Below are 11,281 nucleotides of genomic sequence, written 5' to 3'. Positions count from 1 at the left end.
CTTCTTTTGTTTTGTCAAGAAAGCACCACATAGATTTAACAATGTGCAACTACTGAGAAAAAAAGTATATATGTGGAATATATATATGAATATATATATATATATACAGGACTGTCTCAGAAAATTAGAATATTGTGATAAAGTTCTTTATTTTCTGTAATGCAATTAAAAAAACAAAAATGTCATGCATTCTGGATTCATTACAAATCAATTGAAATATTGCAAGCCTTTTATTCTTTTAATATTGCTGATTATGGCTTACAGCTTAAGAAAACTCTAAAATCCTATCTCATAAAATTTTACTATTTCCTCAGACCAAGTAAAAAAAAAGATTTATAACAGCTGAGTGTTTGTCAAGGCTCAGGAAACCCTTGCAGGTGTTTCGAGTTAATTAGACAATTCAAGTGATTTGTTTAATACCCTACTAGTATACTTTTTCATGATATTCTAATATTTAGAGATAGGATATTTGAGTTTTCTTAAGCTGTAAACCATAATCAGCTATATTAAAAGAATAAAAGGCTTGCAATATTTCAGTTGATTTGTAATGAATCCAGAATGCATGACATTTTTGTTTTTTTAATTGCATTAAGAACTTCATCACAATATTCTAATTTTCTGAGACAGTCCTGTATATATATATATATATGTATGTCATTTTTAATCATCATGAAGGTGATGAGCTTTGGACAGTTATGTACGTGTTTTGTATTTGCATTGATTTTTCTTTCTCAATAAATTCATTTGTTTGCACCAGTGACTGCGCACATCTGCATTGTTTAGGTTTTTAGATAAAGTTAAATTAAAGGTTATTGTTGGAAAAAGAAAAAACGTTCATATTTTGAACCAACATGGCTGTTACACTGGGATTAGAGAAGATTTCCTCCCAAATCAAGTATGCGTTCAGCGTTGGTGTTAGTGTTTGGCGTGAGAACAACTTGAGACTAAACATCTCCTGGCTTTTATCATTTCTGAAATAACAATAGAATAAATATTTCTGTAGAAAACACAGCTGTACAACATGTGTTCAGTGAGTCTTAGAAAGGGAAACAGCAGAGCAAAACGAAGCAAATGATGAAAGGCACTCAAATACGCAATGAAATATTCCTCTTTCAAATAAAAACAGATGTAGAGCCAAATGAAACTGCACATGCATTCGTACTTGAGCTGGAGATAATGTCCAGGGTCACGAGCTGCCCCACAGCCATTGTGTAGCCTTCAAGGTGCCTCATCCCGTCCTACACACAGTCTGGTGTGTCTCAGTGTGCACTCCACAGTGACCCACGATGTCGTAACCTCCTCTTTTGAGAAGCCAATTCAATCACTGCTGAAGTACCAGTGTGTACAACGTGTTACTTAGACCCTTGTACTTCATGTACTTCCAGAACTAGTTCCAGTATGCTGAGCTCCCACTGAGCCAGTGCTGTTTGTCTGAGGAGAAGCTTCCAGAAAATGTCACATGGTTATCATTAAGAAGCACCAATAGACTCCGAAGGGAAACTACGTGACTCGCCGGAAACTTTCCTTCTCTGGCTTTCGCTCATTGCCAACGAGAACAACAACTCTTTTTGACACTAATAAATAATCGCAGAAGGCGTCCATTCAGCGCCGCCGCTCCCATAACGCGCACTACGCGCTGTGCGTAGGGCACCAAGTCCTGAGGGGGCACCAACAAATAATTATAATGCCGATATTATTTCAGTCTAGAAATATGAGGCACCTTTTAGGAATGTATATCGCAAAACAGGCAGAACAAGAGATATACTTTCCACGCTGACTTGCAAATCTTTCCGAAAGGGACGCCATCTTGAAGAGCCATGAGGTGATGGAGTGGACTCGGGTTAAGGTGAGTTTCTAGACGCAGGTATGAAATGTGTCGCCCAGCTGTATGAGGGCCTGTGCTACGTGATTCAATTCAATTCTGTTTATTTTGTACAGCCCAATATCACAAATAAAAAAATTGCCTGAGAGAGCTTTACAATCTGCACACATACGACATCCCCGTCCCAGGACCTCACATCGGATCAGGAAAAACTCCCAAGAAATAGAAAAACAATACAAGGTTTTTTTATCGCTTAGTTAGGAGTAGGCCCACTATTATTAGATATTTCAACGGTGTAAAATAATAGAAAAGGGAATACAAGGTTTTTATCGCTTAACTATGAGCAGGCACACTATTATTAGAAATTTAAATACTTAAAAGTGTCACTGAATCATAAGGCCTTCTGCTACATCACACGAGGAGACCACAAATGTTGTGATGTCTGTAAAGTCATTATGGAGGAGCATCTAATTTTACATATACTCGATACTGATTCTAAAGGCAGCCCAAACAGCCCCCCCCCCCCACCCTGAAAACTAAAGCGCGTGCATGAGCACCCAACACACACACACACACACACAAATTAACATACAGAGCTGCCATTAACATACACACCTCCAGTCTCAGGCCCCTGCAGACATACTGTCTTTTCCCACAAGTTTTTAGAGCACACAATACAGCAGCAGCACTACTAAATCTATTAAAACAGTCATATATCGATAATAAAGGTCAGGAAAAGGACTTATAAAGACTAAAACAACAGCCCATTCAAATAACATACCTCTTTTTACACTTTTATTAAATATACTTATTTAATAACCCCTCCCCTCCTACTCCTCCTCCTCCTCCCTCGAAAAAACACCCCTATATCGACAATAAAGGCCCAGGAAAAGGACTTATAAAAGCCTAAAACAACACATACAAACCACATACACCTTTTTAACACTTTGATTTCATATACTTGTTTAATTAAAATTGTTGGGGACATTTTTATTTTGTTTGAAATTTGCATATACCACGCCCCCATAACATGCATGCGCGCGTGCATGTTAGTGCATGTGCGCATGCACTTGTGGGGGTTCTATACTACTAATGAATCATTACAGAGTAACAACACATTCAATATGACAGTGTATGAATAGTTCGTTGTAGTCATGGACCACGAGCTAAACCTCCATGATCCATCAGGCAGATGGAGGTAGAGAGGAGGAGTGGGCGGGGCATCAAACATGGCCATGGCATCAGACCCAGCCAGGTCCAATGGACCCTATGTGAAGTCACAAGGACTCTGGGGAGGAAGCAGAGTTAGTCATGTGCAATGGAGAGATGTAAATGTATCCATAATTAGATAAAGGAGAGGAGACAGGTGCTCAGTGTATCCTCAACGTCCCCCAGCAGCCTCTAAGCCTTTGATGCATTGTTTGGTTCCCAGAGAGCAGCTTAACCACTGTAAGGACCTGTCCGAGCTAAAGGTTCACTTATTTCTTCCCAAAACATTATTAGTTGTGTAATGAATGTCTTCTGTGAGAAAACAAATATATTATTGCTATTTAAGGTCAATGTTTAGGTCATTTGCATATAGTATGTGCTATTTACATTTGGAACCCATGACAAGCATTGTGCCTTGTCAATTCTACTTTATATATTGAAACTGTAGCAGGTGAAGTGGGGGCTTTTGACTGGAGTCCACCAGGCCCCCGATACAATGTTAATTAATATCCTTATTTAAAAGAGGAGTAATTAAAACGGTAAACATTGATCCAAAGTCATTTGCGACAAATGGATTGGCAAAGTCGTGAACACATTGGACAGAATGAAGCAGCGGTGAGATATGACGTAAAAGTACATCACTAAATGGCTGATTTGTGTGATGCTACTGGTCGTTGCTTGTTTCCCTTGTGGGGTGATATAAAAACTGGGAAGGTAATTAAACTGCTTGTGTAACATGTTCAGCAGCAGCGGTTTTATTATTCATGGTGCAATTTTAATTTTCCACTCACGATGTGCATATTTCTGTCACAGCCTCACATTAACAACTTCTAAAATTACTGTAACTGCGCGCTAACAACGGCGCTCATGTGGAGCAGAATCATCTCATTTTAGGAGGAGGAATTATGCTGGTAAGGGCATTTCAGTTCACATCGCGATTTTAAGATTTGTGGATATTGATTGTTTTTACGGTGCCTAATAAACCCTGTTTGGTCTGTAACCATCATATAACATTGTGATAACTGCAATAATTAAAAAACATATTACATAGCAACATGGCATGTTAATAGACGTAAAGTAAATGAAGTGAAGCTATGCATATTGAAGAGTGTGAATGCCAAAGACCAAAATGCAAACTAATAAAAATTTGGGAACAAAGTCGCAATTTATTTTTTATTAATTGGACAGAATAATGGCTAATTGGTTAAGTTATCCCACCACTGTTTTTGGCAGGAACATAGCTGGAAACAAGTGTGTGTGTGTGTGTGTGTGTGAATGTGTGTGTTTTTGGTTGTGTGTGTGCATGCATGAATGTGTGTGTCTTTGATGCAATTCATAGACTATTACTGTCAGTAATGGAATTGTTTTTTATATAATTTCTCTTAAAGTGATGCAATTCGAAAGAGTTTTTCCAAAAAACATCCTTTCATACTAACTTAATTTTGTTTGAATTATTAATTCATTAACAACAAACTACATGGAAATGAAGGGTAATACCTACTTTTTATATACAAACTATTTAATTTGTGTTTCATCGTCCATGAAACACGATCCAGTGGCGCTATATGTCTTCATATAGTCTTCAGTTTGTCCGTATCCTACCTGTGTTTGTCGTTTTATTAATTCTTCCACCAATTTATTCTATAAAAGTGTATGATTGTTGTATTCAATTCAATTCAGTTTATTTTGTATAAAGAGGCAAAAGAAATACAGACATCAAATGTAAGTTTGATTAATTATACTGGATATAAACAGGACTAATACAGCATGAAATGGAAAAAAACTGGTGCACTCAACAAAGAAAGTTATTTCAATTTGTATTCATCCAGAGTTAAGGTGACTACAATGTCGATAAACTTTATTACATTTCCACACTTGAATGGACGTGAACATCATTTTGCTTTAAAAAGTCGTATCACCAACTTTTCTACCCTAACAGCTTTATGAGAAACAACCAATCGGAGAGCTTGAAAGGTCAAATTAGAGCAAGAGATTTGAAGAGCCTGCTGAATGAAATTTGCCAATTTAATTTAATTCACTTTTAATTAATGTTGGAGCTGTGGTGAGTTCTCATCTCTCTCATTACGGAGATGTAGCGTTCATGTGTCTCTTGTTTGTCCAGTGGTAAGAACTAGTGCACATAGATATTCAGAGGACATGTTTGTTACTAACTGACCTCTGCTCTGACCTCCATTGTAAATGAGAACTCGTTTATTCTCTGTAACCTCTCAGCCACTAACCAGAAACTTAAAACAGAACCGACTTCACGACCGACTGAATACATTCACACGGTAGGAGACATGGGTGAAGAGACTCTGCAGATTAATGCTGTACATTTTTAATATTACTTCTTTAATATGACATTTTCCTTTTTTTAATACCTGATGGCTTTTTTGACTGTTTGCAGCACACTATAGTATTAGTTCTGCATTTCTTCAACATTATGCCTGTTAATGCTTTTAATGATTTATTTAGGCTGACATATTCTTCATGACTCAGCCAGGTTTTAGTAAGACAACATAAATCAATGTGATTATCTGATATTAAATAATTTACTAATACAGGTTTAGATGACAGATATCTAATATTTAGGAGTCCACATTTAATTATAATGTTTTGTTGCACTGCTGCAATAGTGGTGTTAACTTTTCAACCCAAAAATTACGTTCACCCAGACCTAAAATACAATTTGCAGTTACGTTTGACTGAAACGTATTTCTCTCCAAATTACGTTTGACTGAAACGTATTTCTCTCCAGATTACGTTTGTATTTGACGTATTATAATTACAAATACGTCTCTGAGCAACGTATCTTTGCCGTTTGTTATCTCTCTTTTCTACAATGCTGTTATGAATTGTAAAAAGCGTCCTCTAGTCTTATTTATTATTATGTTATATGTTGTTTCGCCTGCGTATTATGACAGCAATAAGCGTTGTAACGGATCATATGAATTGGCGTGAAGACTTACTGCTGGTGACTCTCCTTTATTTTCTTTTTTTAGGTGACAATACATTAATTAAAACTTGTACACTATCACCACCTCATCACCACCTTAACAGAGTTAGTCCCATACGGGTCAAATCAACTATTAAACTTGTTATAAAATGCGCATCTGTCCGTAATCTATACCATAAAGTTCGCATTTTAACCTAAAAAAAAGTGCGCTCCCTTTTAACCTTTCAAATTAAAAGTCCGATTTATCTGTTAATCGGAAGTAGTATAAAACGTCTATATTCATTCAAACAATGCAATATAAAAGGCATACATACATCAAAATCAATAAGGAAAATGCCAGTCAAACAACTCAAAGCAATAAACCCTTCATGGCGTTATTTACAGGCGTGTTTACTTCTCATCAAACAAAAAGAGCAGGTATCCGGAAAAATCAGGGAAATAATTTGGGAATTGTTAATAAAACATGATTTACCCTTCAACTTCCACTGATATGCATGCAAACTAATACATCGTTTCACACACACACACACACACACACACACACACACACTGACAGAAACACATAGACACTAATATACGTACACACACACACAGGCAGAGACACACACATTCAATTCAATTCAATTCAGTTTATTTGTATAATCCAATTTCACAAATTACAAATTTGTCTCGGAGTGCTTTACAATCTGTACACATGGACATCCCTGCCCCAAAACCTCACATCGGACTAGGAAAAACTCCCAAATAACCCTTCAGGGGGAAAACAAGGGAAGAAACCTTCAGGAGAGCAACAGAGGAGGATCCCTCTCCAGGATGGACAGATGCAATAGATGTAATGTGTACAGAAGGACAGATTTAGGGTTAAAATACATTCAATGAATATGACAGTGTATGAATAGTTCATAGTAGGCATATTCCACGATGGAGACCTCCACGATCCATTAGGCAGATGGCGGTGGGGAGGAGGAGTGGGCGGAGTCTCAACACACATACTCACACACAGACACACACTCTCATACGCACACACTCTTACACATGCACACACACACATACACACGCACACACACACAGACAGACACACACTCACACACACACACAGAATGATAGACACACACACACACAGACACACATACAGACACTCACATACATACACACACATGCAGACACATGCAGAGACACACACTCACACACACACACACCCACACACACACGCATACTCTGCAGACTGACCTTTGACCTCCCAATTGTCTCTCAGATATAACCCTACTGCTTTATATTCAATATATTATATCTACCTAAATATAATACTTTGAGGTCGTGGGGGGAATCCCCTCCAAAACATTCACAAGAGAAAATTGTCACCGTGCCAATAACCCTTATACGATCATTAAAACCAGTCTTTTAGTAAATTTTTCATACTTTCAATCAACTTAAATATCTGGATTCTTTTCAGATTCAAAGAGGGGCCTCTGAATATGAATACCCTAGAGTTTTGGACTGATAGCTCTGAGATAAGGGCCCCAAAAACAGGTCCAACACCGTCCGACCCGACTGCGGCCGCCACCTGGACCAAGTCGATCATCGGTTTATCGGGGTCAGAATTGGGAGATGCATTCTCCTCTCCATACAGAACTAACGTTGGCTGAGTCTCTCGGCACACTTAATGGAGACAGGAAGTCGAAGGTGAGGTATGCCGTGTGAGACAGTCTCAAAGTAAAACAGGGTGAGAATAGATGCTTAACGTTAGCCGAGACGGGACACAGTGAGACATCTTCACCACAACGGTCAGATTCACGAACTGAAGCGGTCCTCATTGGCCACCGAAAAGCGAGCGCTCACACCAATAGTGACGTCCCCGTGTCTCTCAGCCTCCCTGTTGGGATCGGACAAACAACCGACAGCAGATCTAAACAGCTCACTCACACATTTCACAACTGCGTTTCTCGATCAATCGCCACCATCTATGATGAAAGAGAAGATTGTTGTACACACATAAACAAAGGATTATGATAAGACAACTGCTTTTCATCTATTTTTGCTCTGCTCTTTCCTCTTGTTGAAGCCCAGTCGATTGATTGATGCATGAGTTCATCCTGCTGGATGATATTTGTCCGATTGCCTCCGTGGACGTGCGTCCCAGCTCAATAACATGTACTTACAATCAAAGAGAGCACTGTTCTTATAGTTCATGTTCAAGAAATGAACACATCTGGTACACACGGGAAATCAAAGGAACCGCCAGCTCACACTTAATTTAGCCGGGGACAATTGTAGAGGAAAAGTAATATAATATGTATATATATATATTATATATATATATAATATATATATATGCTGTATGAAGGTCTACATGTGTAACCTTGCGCTGAGTAAAATAACTCACATATAACGGGCACATTTTCTCACATAGAGATTGATATATACAGACCTTGCAATCTGGGTTGCTGTGGTAAAACAAGTTTAAGGTTGCTGAAGCAGAAGAAAAATACAGTCACCTCTTTGGCATCCTTTTTACATATAAGTGTCTTTCATATCTTTAGGAAATATGTTTCATAGGATTTTGTTAACATTAGAAAACCGCCCAGTGGCATTTTTAACAAGTCCACATTGGCCGACCAGTTTGGAGATGAAAAAAGTTCAAAGTGTGCATCGCTGCCGTGTTGTTGGGAGATAAGGGCGTTTGGCGACTGCAGCTTGCGAGGAGAGCTTCCTCGTGGCCCCATGCAGTGCATGTTTTTACATACATCAGACATCTACCATGTGGTGATATAATGTGACAGCAGATCTGTGCTGACAGGAGATGAGGATGCATAGCCTGAGCAGCCAGATGGTTTGTACACGGACCCATCACCAGCCGTGACTGGAATCTGTTTGAAGAAAGGAGCAGGTACTTGGCAGCTGATTGGAGGGAACAGTTGGGAGGAGAACCAAAAAATATTTTCCCATCGAGGAAGTCTTCCGTGTCGTTCTATTCGCCTCTGGTTCTGATAGAACTGATGCTGCGAAGCCGGCATTGTTGTTCAGAGCTAACACAACAGGATGGTGATACTCTGTATAGAAGAGAAAGTGGTAACAATTAATGCAAAACACACAGTGTGCAAAAAACATGTTTTATGTAAAAGGCATGTCATGTTTTATTTTGAAGGACACAGGTGTGAATCTGGCCCTGAGTAAGATGTACGGTCAGTTAAGTATCTCTATTCCTTTCCTTTTGATAAGGACATTCAAACTATTTCAGCAAAAATCCAAGTATGATACATCAAACATACATACAGTACATCAATATTTCAGATTTATTCCAACACTGACAACACTCTAAATCTGTCCTTCTGTACACATTACATCTATTGCATCTGTCCATCCTAGGAGAGGGATCCTCCTCTGTTGCTCTCCTCCAGGTTTCTTCCTTTTTCCCCTGAAGGGTTATTTGGGAGTTTTTCCTGGTCCGATGTGAGGTTTTGGGGCAGGGATGTCTATGTGTACAGATTGTAAAGCACTCCGAGACAAATTTGTAATTTGTGAAATTGGGCTATACAAATAAACTGAATTGAATTGAATTGAATAACAAGGACATCTTATTCATACAATTATTAATTATATATATATATCTATAAAATAAATATGAATATATTATAATAAATAATAAATCAATATAATCTATACACAGTATATATATACATATATACAGTATATATATTACATCTAATATAACATGTTTATATATTAAGATGCCCATATGAACCTTGTTAGGGTTAAAGTGTTCCTGTTTTTATCTCATTGTGTTTCTTCACCTCAATCCGACATTCACTTTTCCCAATATGGCTGCTTGACGGAGTTATCCATGCGTGTCCTGGTGTTCTCATGTTTCCTTAATTTTTCCGACTGGTGCTTCATGTCCCTTCCTCCTGTGACTGTCCATCCTGGTTCTGTCCCTGTTGATTTATAAATTAAAGTATGGCATTAGCACGACAGCATCCAGCTATCCAAACCTTCCGGGTGCACCGGTCTCTGGAAGCTTCCTGTGCCGCTTCCCTTTCAGCCAGCCTGTTGTCTCATTAAGTCCAGTTGATCTGGGCCCAGCTGTTTTACCTGAAGTTTCTCTGCCAAAGTTCTTCTCTCAAACGGGACTTCGAGGAAAGATTTTACCGAGTCGGGTCTCCTTGGAAGAGAAGTGCTCGCGTTGTCATGTCGTTAAAAAAGCACCTGACGAGAACACACATTTTTCTGGCTAGATGACTTGTGGCACAAAGCTGAACCTATTTTAGGACGCTGATAAGCTAAATTGTATTTCATTTATTGATATCCATAATCAGTAACAGGCTAAACTGCTTCTTATACCCGCCTCTTCTGGGCCAAAAACGATTTGGCCCCAGCGCAGCTGAGACATGCAGACAGGTGCAGAGGCCGACATTTTTTTTATTTTTACAATTTGTAGAATTTATTAATGTTATAAATATAATTATTAGAATTTCTGTATAATTTTTTGTGGCTTAAGGTGGCCAGACCTCGTGGCCCTCTATTGGCCAGCCGCCACTGCTCTTTACTGACCTATTCCTTTCCCGAACAGAAACCTGACTTCAAGTAGTCGCATCCGTCTTAGAAACACGTTATAGTTCTTTAAAAAAAGAGTTCAAATGAAGCATCAAGCTGAATTCTACATGCGCACAAAAGTTAATAGATTCCTTCTTCATCCCCCTCATTTCATTAAGACAACTATGGGCAGCAAGCCTTCCCCCCCAATGAACTACTAATCCCAATATGTATGGAAATGAACAAGGCCGCCTACGAAATATCACATTAGTACACCGGTATTAGACAATCATAATGGAATCACTTCGCCCTCAAATAAAGCAATCAGACATCTCCTTCAATTAAACATCTGATATGAAGGCAGGGGGGGGGGGGACTGGTGCTGCACCGCACTGATCCGATTGGTATGCATTACAATGAGGCCGCCGCGTTTAACGAACAAACCACACACAACAACAACTGGGACAGACCGGGATGAGGGAAAGAGTGTGTGTGGTGTGTGTGTCGCACCCACATCAGGGCTAATTGTCGCAGGCAACTCCGGCGGGCAGCCCCGTGAATAGCGACGGAGCTCCAGCCTTCTCCGTTGGCATCCTCTGCTCCGCTTCCCCGTTTGGTTCAAAAGGAGGAAAAGGCTCAGATCATTGTAAATCTGTGCTTTGATTTCACACACACACACACACACACACACACACACACACACACACACACACACACACACACACACACACACACACACACACACACACACACACACACACACA

The sequence above is a fragment of the Pseudoliparis swirei genome, chromosome 4, assembly GCF_029220125.1.
Source record: "Pseudoliparis swirei isolate HS2019 ecotype Mariana Trench chromosome 4, NWPU_hadal_v1, whole genome shotgun sequence".
Classification (NCBI taxonomy): domain Eukaryota; kingdom Metazoa; phylum Chordata; class Actinopteri; order Perciformes; family Liparidae; genus Pseudoliparis; species Pseudoliparis swirei.
Note: the sequence above shows the minus strand (reverse complement) of the source record.